Genomic DNA, 16,407 nt, shown 5'->3' on the forward strand with positions numbered 1-16,407 from the left:
GACAGCATGTCTGAAAACTGGAAGTGGAATGGTTAGTGAATGTGCAATTGGTTTTTTGGCAATCTGATTCATAGTTTTTGAATGCTTATAGTTGCCAGTTCTTGATGCAATACATTTTTTCTTTTTATTCTGTGAATAAAAAGATGCAACAGACAAATCTTGAGGGTGTCAGAGCATACTGTGCTCTATTCTCTGTTTTGTTCTGCCTCGAATAGCAGGATAAATTAAAGTATTTTGAGGCCTGTCCTCTTCCATCAAGCCTCCGGGAAAGAAAAAGAAGGGGGGGGGGGGGCAGACCGAGTGTGGAAAATTTTTATGACATTGCTCATGGGTTTCCTTTTCATGTGAAATTTCCCTGAAATTTTCCCCATGACTCATTTCCTTCTTGATTCCTTTTTAAGTCCATAGTTGGGTCTTTTCTTCTTTTTTCTTTTTTTCTTTAAGACAAGCAGGTAGCTTTTTCCTGACCAGTGTGAAGTGGACTTTGCAAAGGTATATATTCAGTGTTGAAGTTATTCTTCTATTTTCCATAAGGACAGATGCTCTCTTTTCTCTAAGTTCTCTTTATAGCCCAAGGGCAAAGACAGGAAGCAAGGAATACACTTCCAAAGAAAACGGATGTTAGTCAGAGCTGTATTGTGTGAGGGAAAAGGTGGTGGGAAGTAGGGTGTTTTATTTTAGCAGGTGTCTATTGATGATTGCAAAGGTCTTCAATTGATAGAAGGTCAATGAGGGAATTAGTTATGGTTTCATAGTTTCTGACTTGCAGTTTTCGTTTCATGCTGATGTATACTCTTTCTGCTGGATACAGACTTTCCTAGTACTCGTTTTCTGAAATGCCACCCGCCATCTTCTGCAGTGGTAAAAGCAGCTCTTTTCTGGATCAAAAACTTAACGACTAATTCATTTTTATTGGAGAAACTGTCCAGTGTGAGAGATGTAAAAGGCTGATGGAACACCAGAGTCCTTCACCAACCTGGAGTCATTGCCACTCATAAAATAAGTTCTATGGAATCCATAAATACTTTATTTACTGTGAATACATCTAGTCTGACCAAACACTTGGATGTGCTTAAAGCTCTGCAATGTAGCTTTTCTTACAAGGAAAAGAAAATCAAGACTCTCTGGGTTCTTCTAGTACCAGTAAGGTACAGCTTACTTCTGTTGTAGAAATAGCCACAAAGAGTATGTTCTTCTAGTGGAATTAAAGTTTAGCATAACAATTCAATGCATCTGAAGCATTGCAAACCCTTGAAGATCTTGGCAGCACTTCTTGGAATATCTTATTCTATAAAGGTTTTTGTGATCTGATCGCCAAACTATCTAAATGCTCCTTGCAGTGAATTAAGGCCTGTCCTCTTTTCCCCTTCATTCCCTACCCCCTTCCAGGATTCACATAAACCATATTATTAAACAAGGACCTGAATCTTTTGAAAAAGCATGTGATCTCACTAGTGAAACAAATGAAATTACGTAAATTCTAACATGATTAATTTGTTTGGAAAATCTTAAATACTAGAAATAAAATTGCCTACAGAGGTTATTCAGTTTGATTTACACATGGTAGTATCTTAATTTATGTGAATGTATACTCCTTTTTCTGTAACTGTCTCCTTTCTCCAAACTTACTTATAAAACAACCAAATGGAGAGCCTTGAATGAAGAATGTCACTTGCTCTTAATTAGAAGCATGCGTACCTGTCCTCCTCATAAGCAGAGCAGTCCTCCTAATGTTGAAAATTTCATGGTTAAACTCCTGTATCCTTTATGAAAAAGGAGCTTGTTTGTAGAGAAATTGAAGCTGACTTATTAGCTATGCTCTTCCATATCACTAATAGCATCATTTTTAGTTGGAAAAATTATTACATCTGAAACAAGTTTGGGATACTTGAAGTCTGAAGAATGGGCTGAAAACTGAAATCCAAAATAAGATTGAAGTAAAATAATAAAAAACTCCATAAAAACTACCCCACTCACCCTCCTACCTCAATATAACTAGAGAAATTTCCTTGCCTTAACGTATGTTATGTCAAAGGAACTTGCAATACTGAGAGAAAGTGGCAATTTCCTTGACTGTGGCAATGCTGGCTTAGTTCCTCTTTCTAAAATGGAGGGGGTTTTGATCCAGGAATAGGTAGATGTATTGCACCTCACTTTTGATTTAGATGTATTTATGCATTTCCAGTGTAAACTGTATATTCTTAGCTTGTTTTGAAGTATCAGTACATCTAAATACTGATATTTGCTCTTCAACTGTTTGTTCAACCAGATAGGAACTCTGAGCAAAACCTTGCTGCTGTGTTTGATTTTTACAATCCTGTTTCTGTGTTCTTGTCTCTGAATGTACAAATAGCTGTAAGTATTTGTTGGAAGGCCACGTTCTTGTAAACTAGGTGCACACTCGAAAGTCCCTGGATAATCTAGGCAAAGTAAATTTCCTAGCTTGGTCACTGTTTATTCTTTTGAATTGGGAATAATTTGACTGGAGACAAATGTGGCTGTTCCTCAGTCAGGAGGGAAATTATCCATTGAATATAGTTGACTTGACAAAAGGAAGAAAATTGTTGGAATCAAAGTGGCATTTAAAATGTTAACTACTTTAATGACTGTACTAAATAGTCCGTTATTAAGGACTGGTAGCCTATTGCTAATGCATTGCATATGTTAAGAGTGTGTCTGTGGAGGGAGGTTGGGGTACTCATGGCATTAGTAATAGTTTATATCCTTGGAACTATTAGAGGGTAATAGATTAACCTCACAGCATACTGCGTAGGGAATCATTCTGTCTGATGTGTTAATCATCTGTAGATTACTTCTTTTAATTCATAATGTCTTTCGAAAATCAGACCGTCTAAGGGAAGATTCTAGTGGTCATGGTGATGCTTGTCCAGTGTGCTTCTGGCCTGGGATGGTCTTTGAATACGTGTGATTATATGGAAAATAAGTTTGGGTAATCAAAGTCAGTAATGTTTGTGATGTGTTTTACTTAGCTGTTCGTGATACATGGTTATCTTTGCCGGTTTATCTAAATGAAGACTGAAGTTTCATGGTTAGCTTGCAATTATCTTTATAGAAGCAAAATTATTAAATCAAAGTATGGGTCAATAGCAGAATAGTGGGAGATGTTAGATATCTGCATGCTGGTATTTTCAAACAGGGCAACCTTTTGGAAGGTTGTTCTAGGCAAACTACTGTTGGCTAAGTGAACTGAATTGAATAGCCTTCCATAAACATGATCTAACGGTATCTTCTGAATTTAAGTTTTGAGGAGGATAAGCCTATGACAACTAAAATACAGTCTGAATCTAACACAGCTTTTCCAAGTATCTTCTGGTGGCATTGGTGAAGAATATTCTTTTGTATGTGTAAGTGAGCAGGAACAAACTGAAAGAAAACTGAAGAGGGAGCTGTGCTGCAGAAGCACTTCATTTTGCAAACTTTCTCATTGCTGAAGTCTGTTGTGGCTCTGCGCATGTTTAGTCACTTCCTGCATGTAAAAAGAAAAATGGCAATTTCCATCATCACTTCTTGTCCTTTTAATACATAAATGTTAGTGAGCCTGATAACCTGGGTCTTGAACAGATCTCTAAAACAGCTTGAAGGGGCTAAACTTCATTATTTGATGAAACTCTGTTCAAAACTCTAAGCTGTGTGGGTGTACAGCAATGATTGTTATGTTGTTGGAGGAAAACCTTTATTCATAACAGGAAACTCTTCCATCTACCTTGTTCCTTCGCTTCCTTTTCTCAGAAGAAAAGCTTGAAAAAAATACTGCCTTTATAGTAGTTTTTGGTGGGTTCTAAAGTCACAAAGATGTGAGGAGATTGAGGCATCCCGGAGATTAAGTGTCTCTTTAGCTTTTCCTACTGTGATTGCAAATTTTACCCAGGAGTTCTAAAGCATTAACCACCTGTAGATCAAGCCTCCATGAAAATAAGCTGTGTGTATATTTGCTGCTTCTGAGGAAGAGAAAGTAGAGTTTTCTTTTGTGTAGTTAGATTATAGGATTAGCCTCCTGAATGGAGTGAAATGAGTTGGGAAATGAGGGGGAGTAATTCCGATGACCCAACTTAAGTTACTTATGTAAATGCCCAAAATGAAATGAAGGAAATCCTTCTTTGATGGATTGGTATTAGGCTTGGCAAACTCCAAATTGCATAAGGTAGTTTTGATCCGGGATTTAAAAAAGTCTGTACTACTTTGCTGGTATGAAGCAGAAGGCAGCTAATTTCTTTTCAATTTAATCTTTTCTCTCAAAGATTTGGGGAAAAAAAAACCAACCCCAAACAACAAAAACCTTACTCCAGAGACACAGTAATGTTATTGTAATATCCATGCAAAAGAGGTGAAAGCTGACTTAAAGGCAATTCTTAAAATTACTTCGGTTCTTTTGTCTTCAGTCTGTGTTTAAGCTAAAACACTGGAAGAAACGTGCTCCTTTACATAAGCACGTCTCGCTCTGGAAGCTGCTTGTGGTTTAATGTTTCATCACATAATGGCAGCTTATATGTGCTGCCAAGAGACCATTACTACTTCTTCTTGTGCTCAGGCTGTTCCAGTGAGATACCTTTAAGGTGAGAAAATGCATATTTAACAAATCCTGTCATCACTGCCTATGCAGTGAGCGAGCTTTGTGTGAACTCTTACCCCATTCCACCAAGCGCAACTGCTGATGTTTCTGTGGAGCAAGTTTCATTTAAAAAAGTTAAAGTGAAAAGATGAAATAAAAGGAAATACTAGAACCAGTTGTGATTTACAAGGAGAGGCTTTAAAAATGGCTTATGTGAATAATGAAGATTGAATGTAAATACTGTACACTCTACAATTCTACTGTCTAGAAAAAGTTTTGCTTTCTGCGATGAAATGAATGGGCAGGTTCATCTGATATTGTTAGAAACTTAGAAAATGGGTTGTTCCATAATAAAAACATGATACTTTGAATTTTTTGGGTTTAGCCCCTAGTGATAGTCTTTCAAAGCACCAACTGCAGCTTTACCTCCACATCGTTTGCCTAATGGGAATATATGAAAGAGCAGCACATGCTGGGACTAGCGCAGGGCTATGCATGTGCTGTTTGAGCAGCCAGTGCTTCCAAATAGAATTTCTGGGGCTGTGTTATCTCAGCATACTCTCTGAAAAGACTGTTAATTTGTCATAGGATTAAACTGGTGAAGGTGGGTGAGTTTGTTTTCTGAACAAACAAATTAAAAGAGAACTTTGATTAAACAGTAAGTACGGGTAGTAATATCTTTATTAAAAATGAGTTACTCTATGCATTGCCCATAAAACTTCTAACTATTGATGTAGTTTACATTTCTTGATATATTCAAATCCAGGGCAGAGGAAAAATGAAGGCTTAAAGAAATAGTTTCATGAACATTTGTCTTCAGTGTATTTTTCTGAATCTATTTTTTGACATGCTCATCAATACAGTAAAATTAGTAGCCAAATTTAATTGCTCAGCAATCCTTGACATCACGTAGTCCAATGATTGATTCTTCTCACCCGCAACCAGCATTACTTAAATATCTGTTTGATCCCAAAAGAAGAGATCTTTTTAAAAAATGGTTGTGGAAAGCTTCTTTCTTACAGTAGTGGTTCAATAAAATGTTCAGTTGTGGCTGAATTGGGAAGGAAACACACGTTGTAGCTTGTATCTATATTGGAAAGAAAATGTCAATATAATAAATCTTAGCTGTTGTTGAAAACTCTGGGCTCAGCAGGAATCCATGTTCCCTCAAATTTTCTCCTTATTGTGCTTTTGAAAACTTTTTAACAACCAGCTTTACCCCTCCTTCAGTGAATGAGATGAGGGTTCTTGGGAAAGATGGGCAATGGAAAACTCTGGCTCATATACGCCTGAGTCAGGACATTCGTCTTCTGGGTGTAATTGGCTTCAAATTGTCTTTGTTAGAAGGCATGTTGTTTTGCCTTGCTTAGCTGTAATCCGGGGCTTTCCAGTTTGACACAGTAAGTTCCTTTATTACCACTGCTGCATTGTTTTGGTTCTTTCTGTCCCCTTTCTCTGGCTGTTAACCTGCAACAACAGCAGGAGCAGGTGAAAATCACTGGTGTGAGAAGAAGGTTCTGAGTGTTGGTGAACTTTATGTAAGATTAAAAATGAGATGGTTTAGCCTTGAGAAATTATGGGCTTAATCTGGATTCTTTGTGTTAATCCGAGTATATAACTGATACTATGTAACAGTATTTTTCTCACAACACATTTGTAGGTAGTTGCAAACATTTATATTCTATGCAGAAGAATATAAGTTGCAAACAGTAGAAGTTGCAAACATATTCATTGAAAACTGTATTATTAATCTTTAAATAAAACAATATAGTTCTCTGTGCCTTTCTGTAGAGAGCTTGTAGGTCCATCTACATATTAAGAGCTACCCTCATGAGAAGACAGTGCTCTTGCATAAATTCAGATCAAAGTACATACAAGAAATTGTATTTGTGTTAAGAGTGGAAGCACTCCAGAGAAGTGTCTGCATATGTCACCCTGTCAGAATTAGGAGTTTTAAACTTAAAACCTTGCTTTTAACTTAACAATCACAGTTTAACTTTTCCAGAGATGTCGCTGTCTCAGTCGTTGCTCAGGGTGGATATGGCGAGATACCAGAACTCTGAAGGGCAGGACCGTTGCCTTGCTTGCCACTGGGGCTCTTATTTTAGTGCCATTGTGGAGAATTCGGTTTAAGAGTCTGCTCAGGATGAGTTGAGATATACAAGAGTGAGTGTTTTTCAATTAGGTGCCTCCACTAGAGGAGAAATTAATATACTATTCATTCTGCCCTTGAGCTTGGAAAGCAGCATCCCTGCATGCCTTCTTGATTTTATTCCCCTAGGAAAAATGGCAAGTTGACCCAACTGCCAGTTAATTAATTCATAAGGTTTTAGTAAAAAGAACAATTTTACTGTCCCCTGTTTTGATGAAGGCCTTCTAACTATAATTTCTCTAAATAGTTTCCATGCTTTTGTTAGTATTTGCTTATGGTCACATGAGTACCCTTAATAGACTTCAAGTGATACTCTGTAAGATCAGGTCCTTGATCCTTGTGTTGCATCATTTGCCATCACTACTCTTACTCTTGTTTATCAAGGTGTTTGCTTGATGGTCATGCTGGCAACAAAAATATTTCGGAGCTGACCATCTCAGTATAGGGTAAGATAGCTGTTTGTTCCATGCTCAGATGAAAAATGTCACTTAGTCCTGGGGCATAAGAATATTTCATAGTCAATGTTGTTATTTTTAATGCTAGTGCTTCTGTATTCAACTTTGTAGCTGTGCTTGTGGTGTTTTGTCTTAACTTCAGCATGCCATGCAGCCATGCCAGAAGTGGACTAATTTTCTTGAGGCTGTATGGTTTGAATGGAACAGTATGTAAAGATGTATTGTCCTTTGGTTATTTGGTAGTACTGAGAGTTTCAGCAGTGTGTTTATTTGCATAAGACCCAAGGAGAAGCCTCAAACTGATGATGAGGGGAGGGAAGCAGAATGTCATCAGCATCTGTTTTTGACACGTCCATGATTTAAAATTTCCCCAATAAAAATACTGCCTCCACAGTGCCCATTGCAATGAACTCATTGAAGGCAGTTAGGAGCTGTGATTGCATTTGGGAATTCTTCTGTAAACTCAACTATAAAGATGGATGTGCTTTCTCATATATCCTTAGCCAGTTGTCCAGGTACTTCACTTATTAATGAGCGTATTTTACAGCTTGAAGATGAGCTCTTCTAGCTTTTCCATCTGTGATATATTAGTATGCTCATCAGAAATAGCACATGCTTTCCAGGGGTTTTGGTTTTCTACAATCTTTTCCTGAAAGGTCAGGGCACTTGCTAAAAGGGGAGCTATATGCCAAGGTATGTTTTTACATTGAAATAACTGAGAGAATGCTGGATCTTCTTGGAAGAGGAATTCTTGTAGCAAGAGGTGAAGAAAAAAAAAAGTCCTTATAATGAATTGCTGATGAATTGCTTGATCATTAAATCTGTCTGGCCTTAAAGAAAATTCTAGATACAGCTGATATAAAACATGTTCCATGACTACAGAAACGGCTATTAGAAGATTCCTGGTTTAGGTATTTCTGGTAGCATGACCTGCACAGCCAAATCTGGATAATACCTTCCTTTTTTGGATATGATTTATCTAGTGCAAAGATTGAGTCATTGCATTTCCTGTTAGATTACTTGTTTTATTATTACTACTTTTAAGGGGCAGAAGGGATACCAAGAAATAACCTTCTCTAGACTTCGTCTATCTTGTCAGCTTCTCTTTTATCTTCCACATGATAATTTTGGTGTAGGTCAGGGTATTCTTCTGGCTTCTCATCCCTGAGGTATGAGCAGTGTCGTTTCCTTATCTATCCAGACCATTTTTGCTTCAATGATCATAGTCTTTTAAAAGTTGATCTGTATTTTTGTTCCTTTCTCCTATCACTTTGCATCATTTAAGACACTTTTGTAGCAACATCAGTTCAACTGAGTTGGAGACTGGAAGTGGTCATCTGCCCCAAATATGCCTCTTTATCTATAGCTCTTGTGAGGCTTTCCTTCTTTCCCTCCTGTTTTTTTTGCTTAACAGCTCTTGTTAAGGTAGAGCGTTGCTCGCATATGTAAAATCTAGTAGTCCCTGAATAGCCATAATGGCTTATTTCCCTGACTAGGTCACTTGTTGTCCAGTAATTATTTCATGGATACTTTATTCTTGGATTGCCTAGCATTCATGTGTCTTCTACAACATGTTTATCTAATGAATCGGCCACTGAGAAATGTTTTGCAGCTGACTTGAAACTCATTCTTACTGTAACATTGGCTTGGCCTCTGTGATGGGAAATCCAACACCTGTTAAACCACTTCTAATTCTTTTTTCATAAGCTCCTTGAAGTTCTGGCAAACTTTAATAGAAACTGAGGTTCTGTTTCAAATGTGCTACCGTTTTACATAATGCAAAGCTAAAAACCCCAAATCTTAGTCTTAGATGTTGCTTTTTTCCATTTTTCTTCTGGCAGCTTAGTAAAGTATTGCGTAAGCCCTGGCAGATAACTTCCCCAGTTGCTTCAGCATTGAATTACTTTATTTAGCTTCTTACACTGTTAATTTGTTATAGGCTAAAGTGACCTCGCTAAATGTTCATGTGAAACATTTTGTTATTCGTTTGTCAGTAGCACTGGGTCCTTTGCATCTAAATGCAAAACACTCTACAAGTAAGAATCAAGTGTTTGTTCATGTCTTCCTTGAGGGACCAAAGCCATTCAACTTTAACAAGAAACATGAGTTGCTTTATTATACTATATTGGTAAAACATTTTCTGGCTTTGAGAACACTGAAGTTTGAAGAAAAATGTTGTTTGTTTTATAGAATCAGATTCAGTAGCCCTGGAATCAGAAGCAACATATCTGCATCAGCCTGCTGTTGTGCATGGGCTGAGAATCCCTGCTGAGACACGGAGCTTTATTAGCTCAAGTACAGATTGTCTAACTCAGCTGCGTGTCTTCCAAGCGAAGCTTGCTTCTGTGCACAGCACCACACAGATGTGTGAAGGAGGGTTTTACACGGTGAAATGCAGTGCTTTGTTAGAAATGGCTTTGAAGACCTGGATTGACTTGAAGCCCCGAGGACACCCCTTTGGAGTTCTATCAGAAGATAAGCTTCCCTTTATAGCTGATGGAAAGAATGAAATGCAGAGCTGAAGACGGGGTTGAAGCTACAATTCTTAACGCTGGTTTGTAATGTAATCTTAGAAATATCCGGATACGCTGTTGACTGATGCTGCTGGTGAGCTGTGCAGTTGAGATTTGAAGACTGTTCTCTAGAGGGCTCTGAAAAGCACTGTAAGGTCTTGAAGCAGAAATATTACTAGTTAGTAATAGGACAGTAGTTTAGCAATGTGTAGGTTTTGGCTATATTACTTTGGGTGTTCCATCTTTACCAAAACATAGCAGATTGAGAGCAGGATTTCTTGTCCAGAAACGGAACAAATGCAAGTAAACTGTTTCTGCTGCTTCTGGTGGGAGTGAAATGTTTGTGAATTTCCTGCAGGACTACTGCATTTTTGCTCCTTTTCATCGAAGCCAGCCAGGTAACACACCTATTCTTGCTACTATACTTACCTTGGAAAGCAGCCAGCCTGTAAGTGTAACTCTAGAAAACGACAATTTATGTGGCTTTTAAAGTTGTTATAACCATGTGATATTTGCTGATGTGTAAGTATGCTTCAAAGTGCCCTGTATTCCTGAGACAAAGGCAGCCCTGCAGAATTCAAGTTCTCTAAAGAATGGAATTTTCCAATTAAGCGGGTAGAACATTTTAAATGTTATTTGCAAAAGTTTTTTTTTTCCTTTGGTATTTATCTTGGAAGAATATTGAAATAAGCCTGAGGCAGTTGCACAGACACAAAGCCTTGGCAGAGTTATCTGCAATTGATAATAGCAATTTATCATTATTTAAAAAAATACCATAGTGACATAAATTTGTCTGTAGGCACTGTTCTCCTTCTCTCGTATAAGTACTGTTTAGCCAGAATAGCTTACATGGTAGGGAAATAAAGGTAAGTCTCTCTAGTTTTTCTTTTCAGCCCTTTTTAGAGTAGATAAAATCCATAATCTGATCCCACAACTGGTTCTAGGTGGAGACTCACTGGCTTCAGTAAGTTTGCTGGTAGGGTTTTTAGCATGAGGCCTGCTGAAGTTTTACAGCATGTAAAGTGCTACTAAGAAGAGGAATAAAATAGTCTAGCAATTCTGTTGTTTTACAGGTGATGGCTGTCATAGTATAAAAGATATAAAAAAATTAAATAAAGCAACTTTGCTAAAAAAAACCCAACACACAACCAACCACGCTGTAATATTACCCATCCAGCATCACATTCATTTGCAGCATACACTATAACTAGAAAAGGAGGAATTGTTTTGGATTAATATATTTTGTTCTGAAACCGAGAGTTGTTTTGTAAAGGATGGTCACAAATACAAAGCTTTCACTGAAACTTTGCAAGTTGGGTCCCTTGCTTTAAGGCCTCTCAAAATCTGCTTTTACATCCCTCCTTTTTGTTTTCATAGTTAGACTCTTCAGGATCATAGAATCATAGAATAGTTAGGGTTGGAAAGGACCTTAAGATCATCCAGTTCCAACCCCTGTGCCATGGGCAGGGACATCTCGCACTAAACCATGTCACAAGTTAGTGTAAGTGTTCTATCGTGCTGTTACTATGCTAGTGATGGTCGGTGGTTTTGTAGCTTGTTGGACAGGCTGTTTGAATTTTGTTCATGTACATCTCCTGTGTTTCTTTTGAGTTGTTAACCTGATGGAAAAATTCTGTCTTGATGGGGGTAGAAAAGCCATTAGAAGTTTCATGGATGTATCCTTACACAGAAGGGAGTTGTGAGTTACTGTAAGTAGGTTGAGAAAAGAGTTTATCTTGGATGTCGTGAACACAGCAAAGCTTTTAGAACCTTGGAAATTCAACATCTTTTAAAATTGTGCATACAGGATCTGTTTGCAGTGCATATCAATAACTTGAAGAGCTTTCACTGTTCTCAGCTAGTGATTTTGGTTCAATGCCAGAGGCAGAGATTTTCAGATACTCCACTAAACACTCTACTAGTTTTGTCTTTGTGTAACTGTTCTTCAGCACAGAGACCTTGATTTCTGTTCCTCAGCTGAGGGATTTTCTTGTGAAATAGGTACTTCTGACATTATAAATGCCACCCTTCCCTGCCAAGAATAGCTGTGAACTGAAGTGTTGGGGTGCTCTTATGCAGGGGGAAAGAATGATTTGTTGGTTTGCTTGAAACCTCTCCAATTACAAAGTGGAACATTTTATTCGTTTTTCATATCTTTTCACTTGGACTTGCCCTCTGTCGAAGTTGATCAGCTATTTGGTCTCTTGTAGACTTTTAAAACCAGAGGACTTAGATTTGCCAGCTATCGACCACAAGTAGCTTTTTTTGGTAAGTTAAACTGGGCCTAGAGCTGACCTGCAGGTTTTACATAATATGCCTAATAAAACTCCAGAACTGACCACTGCTCCATGTTTGTGCAAAGTTATGGGGTTTTTTGGTTTTATTTAAAGACAGGGGAATGGGGGGAATACAATAGCTGTTCTTCCTCTGCCAAACCTATGTTTGATGACTTTTTGTATTGGTTACTATTTAATACAGGCTTGTGAGGCCACAGTAACTTGAAGGGTAGTACAGAGCACAACTATGTGCATGGAAAGCCATGAAGAAGTAATTGGAAATTATTTGTGTCTCTACTATGCATAATAAAAAATCAGTTAGCTTTTGGTAGAAAAGCTCCTGTGTTCTTCCTACAGCAGCCCAAATTTGTCAATTAATCTAGGTTTTCTGAATATAGTAAGCAATAAAAGTGAGCTACTTTTCCATAAGTCATTGTTACTTTTTTTTCTCAGGAAACAGCTGTAGCTGTTGCTTGATACCCTCTTACAAATGATTTCAAATACCTTAGCTCATGCTCTTATTCAAGCTTTATTGGTCTAATGGTTGTCTGGAGCAACAGTGGAAAGAGCACAGGTAAACAAGAGTGAAAGCATCAGACTGATTTAATGTCTGTAACCTGACTGAATTATCTGCTTACACTATCAAAGGGCTGTACTGTAAAGAATCTTAGCCAGGTCTTTTCGCATTTGGAAAGACACAATTACTTGGAAGAACAAATTAAATATTCTATTACATTTTTTATTGAATTATAATAGTCAGATTAAGTCTTGGCAAATAAAAGACATAATAAATTGTAAGATGCAGCAATAATCATATTACTGGTAATATTTACGGAAATTACACATTAAGTATGGTACTGTTTATTTTGTGCATGTGTAAGCTAATACCTGCTAGACTGTTAGAGAGGGTGAAGGATGTGCTTTGTAATGGTAATTATCTTTTATTGCCCTATCCTATATTGTTTTACAATACATGTGTTAAATCTCTTAACGATTTTTAAATGCAAGAACTAAATAAAAGGGAAGTAGTTTTAAGGGTCAGGTGTGTTTCTTTATGTTTTTTCTGTGGTGGTGATCTGTGCCACATCTGTATGTTCCTTAAAATAGTGAAGTGCCCAAGAGAAGGATCAGAAATAAAATACACTTCATAGATAAGCCTGTGGAGGCTGATGGAGCTTCTTGCCTGTATCGTGTGGGCTACTGATTAGAGTGGATATTTCTGCAATTAATAATTCAGCTTCTTCCTGACATTGCTTCCCATATAACCTCTGCTATTTGTGCCGTTTTTTAACTGAGGCACAAGTGAGAAGTTATGTGGTCAAAGAGGTGGGGTAAGTTGTAGATCTGGCAATACAATGGAGTCGCTCTACAAAAGCATGCTGTAAGCATTTTTCTTTTTACAGTGCAGTACTACATCGAAACCAGTTTCTTGCTCTGAGTGTAAGAATTGGTAAAAATTTCCTTTGAAATGTTGTTATGAAAAAAACCCCATAAAATGCTCAAACAGAAAAGCCCAGTGCTTTGCTGGATTTGAAACGTTCTGCTGGGAACTTTGCCTGGCTGATGTATTGTCACTTGGCTGCCTGCTTGGTGGTTGCTGAGACCCCTGCGTTGTTTCCCTGGGAAGCTGGAAAGGATTGTCCAGATGCCCGCACTCCTGTCTCGATGATTCTCTTTAGTAACCTTAGAAAACAGTGAACAAGTATAAGTTTGGTTCATTCATCTAGTGGCTTGTTTAACGGACACCTCTGGGGTTGGCAGTCTTTGTTCCCCACTTGCCCACCTCCTTGAAGTACAATTCACTTCACCCTGATGAAAGTTTTTAGAAGTTGTTGTGGAAATTTTATCTTCGGACTTGGAAATTATGTTTCAGAATGCAAAATTGAACACGGGAGCTGGAATTTCCTCTTTCATTTGCCATCCTTCGAGGAAATGCGGAACTAGATTAAGTCAGTTTGCAGTTGACTGCTGGCTTTCTTTGAAGAGCTGTTAGAGAAGAGGCATCATTGGCTGTCTGTGTGAGTTTCTGCTTGATTTTAATTGAAGGTAACGTTTACCTTTTCCACTGGTAATTGACTGAAAGAAGAATTAAACCCAGTGCCTAGTATTCCCAATTCACTTCTTGAAGTCTAATGAACAGTTTTATGGCCTGTGCTGATTGAATGGAAACATACTGACCGGTAATAATACAATGTTGTTTTATTGGCAGTAAAGAGCATTTCTTTATTTTTTCAGTAGTGTAATAAAACCTGATTTGCTGACTGCAGATCAGTGCTTAAAAAACTCTCCAGTTATCAGGCAGCTGGCTCTGTTTGTCCAGGTAGTATTGCTTAATTCCACACTGGGCATTAAATCTTGTTTTATGTTGAACCTGGAAGGTGAATTAACCTGTTTGTACAAGAAGTCTGAATTAGCCAGGAACTGTTAAGGGAATGTGAAGCGTGTGGTGAGTCTTGACTACTGTGAAACTTCTACACCTTTAATTTTAGAACTTGTTTTGTTTCTTACCAAGTAAACTTATTTTGCGTCCTTTGCCTGTTTATAAGCCATAGAAACAGTTATGAAGAAAACCTAGTTTTGTTGTAGAGAACAGGCTGTTTAAAACCTTTTGAAATCATCGTCAGTATAACAAACTGTGGTTTGTCTGTCATTCCAGCTGTACCTTGAATAAAAGCATGTAGACGATAAGCAAAACAAGCCAAAATCCGATCACATGGTGGTGCCTCTGCTTTATGTTACTATGCAAACAAAATGTTTGCATTAGAATATTGAGATAATTTCAAGTAAATATTCTAATAAAGATTAAGTTTACAGAAATGCAACCATTTTGGAAAGCCATTTGTCCTGTTGTAGCCAAGAATTTTTGAAATGAACTGAAATGTAAAACAAAAATTGTATTTTAAGAATTACTGTTTCCCGTTACCTGGAGACGGAGCATGTTTTCCTTCTGCTATGGCAACGAGGACATGTGAAGTACAGTACCCCAATAACTTGGAGTTCTGCCACTAAATAGATGAAGAACGACAAGCCTGGTATGAGGGTGCTGTCTTTCTCACAGTTCACAGCTTTCAGCCTGAATCTTAAAAGAATTACACTGTCTCTGACCCACACAGCAAATGGAAAGTAGCTTTAAGATGCATAAAGGCCATAATACATGCTAAATCCAGTGTCAAGAGTGATTACTGCATTAGGAAGAGATAGCTGTCAGCAGCAGGAAAGGAATGCTTCTGTACTTCGAAAATGCTTGGGCTCTTTTATTCAGACTTCCTGTCGAATCCTTTAGTTAATTTCTTGGGTGTCTCATCTCCGACATGAATCATCTCCCAATTTCTTTGTTTTGAGATTTTTCACATTTGTTTTAGATCATTTTACAAGTCCTTATTAAGTACTCTTTTCCCTTTGAAATTATTTGGTTGTTTTTTTAATCATGTTTTGAAGCTGCAGGCATGTATTTTGCATTGATTCGTAGCTGTTACTTTTCTTGCTGAACTCATATGTTATATTTGGGATGGGTGACAGATCTATAAAGTTACTTTGATTCTAAGCTAGGCGTTTTAAGGGGCCGATAGATGCAAAAGGACACTAATAGAGTCCATTCCCTGTTGTCTTTGGTAATAAGCATCTGGGAATTCCTCAGGTGGCTGGCACAATGGTAAACAGGGTAGAACAGCCCTTGTAGTGCCAACACAAGTTGACACCAGTGTGCAGAGCCTGGCCTGGTCTGGAAGGATTTGCCTGCTGAGCCTGCATGCCAACTGTGCAGTCCTCAGCATTGCAGCTTTCCTTCTCAGCAGGGTGTGTGGCTACTTGGAGCCTTCTGCTCCTTGCCAGCCCAAACAAGCTGGTTGGATGGGGCTTTGAGCAACCTGGTCTAGTGGAAGGTGTCCCTGCCTGTGGCAGGGGAGTGGAACTGGATGAGCTTTAAAGTCCCTTCCAACCCAAACCATTCTAGGTTTCTGTGACTTTTGCTGACTAGTCCAGGGCATGTGCTGTTGGTGGCCAACACCCATTTTGTGTGATGAATACCCATCCTTGACTGTTGACTAAAATGAGAGTGTATATATAAATGTTTCTAAACTGACATGCATAGGTAGATGCATTTTAAATCATCTAACCTATTGCCTGGGCTGTAACACCACCACGTGAACCCACAAATGAAAACAAATGTGTTGAGCGTGTTAACAATTTCACCTTGTTACTAAAACGAGCTTGCTGAGCACTGATTCCAGAAGGTCAGCTGGATGGTGGCTTTCTGCTGTAAGTTCTTCACATTATCGCAGGCTTCTCATTTTGCAGGTTTTGCTCAAATTCATGAAGAGGGAGTTGTTTTTCTGTTCTCATACCTGTTTGCATGTTGCGTGCTTTATTGTGGTGGAGGTAATTCAGAGAGTCTATCCATTATTATTTATACATGCATGCATGTGTAAAGCTGTATAATGTA

General features: G+C 38.1%; 1 protein-coding gene across 7 annotated transcripts in view; it reads left to right on the forward strand.

Moving 5' to 3' along the window:
* Positions 1–16,407, forward strand: part of LCLAT1 (lysocardiolipin acyltransferase 1) — a 121,204-nt gene that overhangs the window by 21,734 nt on the left and 83,063 nt on the right. For 2 of the 7 annotated variants that reach the window (XM_030499059.1, XM_030499063.1), the window contains exon 3: positions 9,368–9,757. The exons of 3 other annotated variants lie outside the window; for them this stretch is intronic. The gene's annotated coding sequence lies outside the window, so the exon portion shown is untranslated. Of the gene's footprint in view, positions 1–2,150; positions 2,862–9,367; positions 9,758–16,407 lie in introns of those variants that run through there. 2 more of the 7 variants (XM_030499065.1, XM_030499060.1) reach the window with 2 other exon arrangements.

Source organism: Strigops habroptila, chromosome 10, assembly GCF_004027225.2.
Source record: "Strigops habroptila isolate Jane chromosome 10, bStrHab1.2.pri, whole genome shotgun sequence".
In the NCBI taxonomy this organism is placed as follows: Eukaryota; Metazoa; Chordata; class Aves; order Psittaciformes; family Psittacidae; genus Strigops; species Strigops habroptila.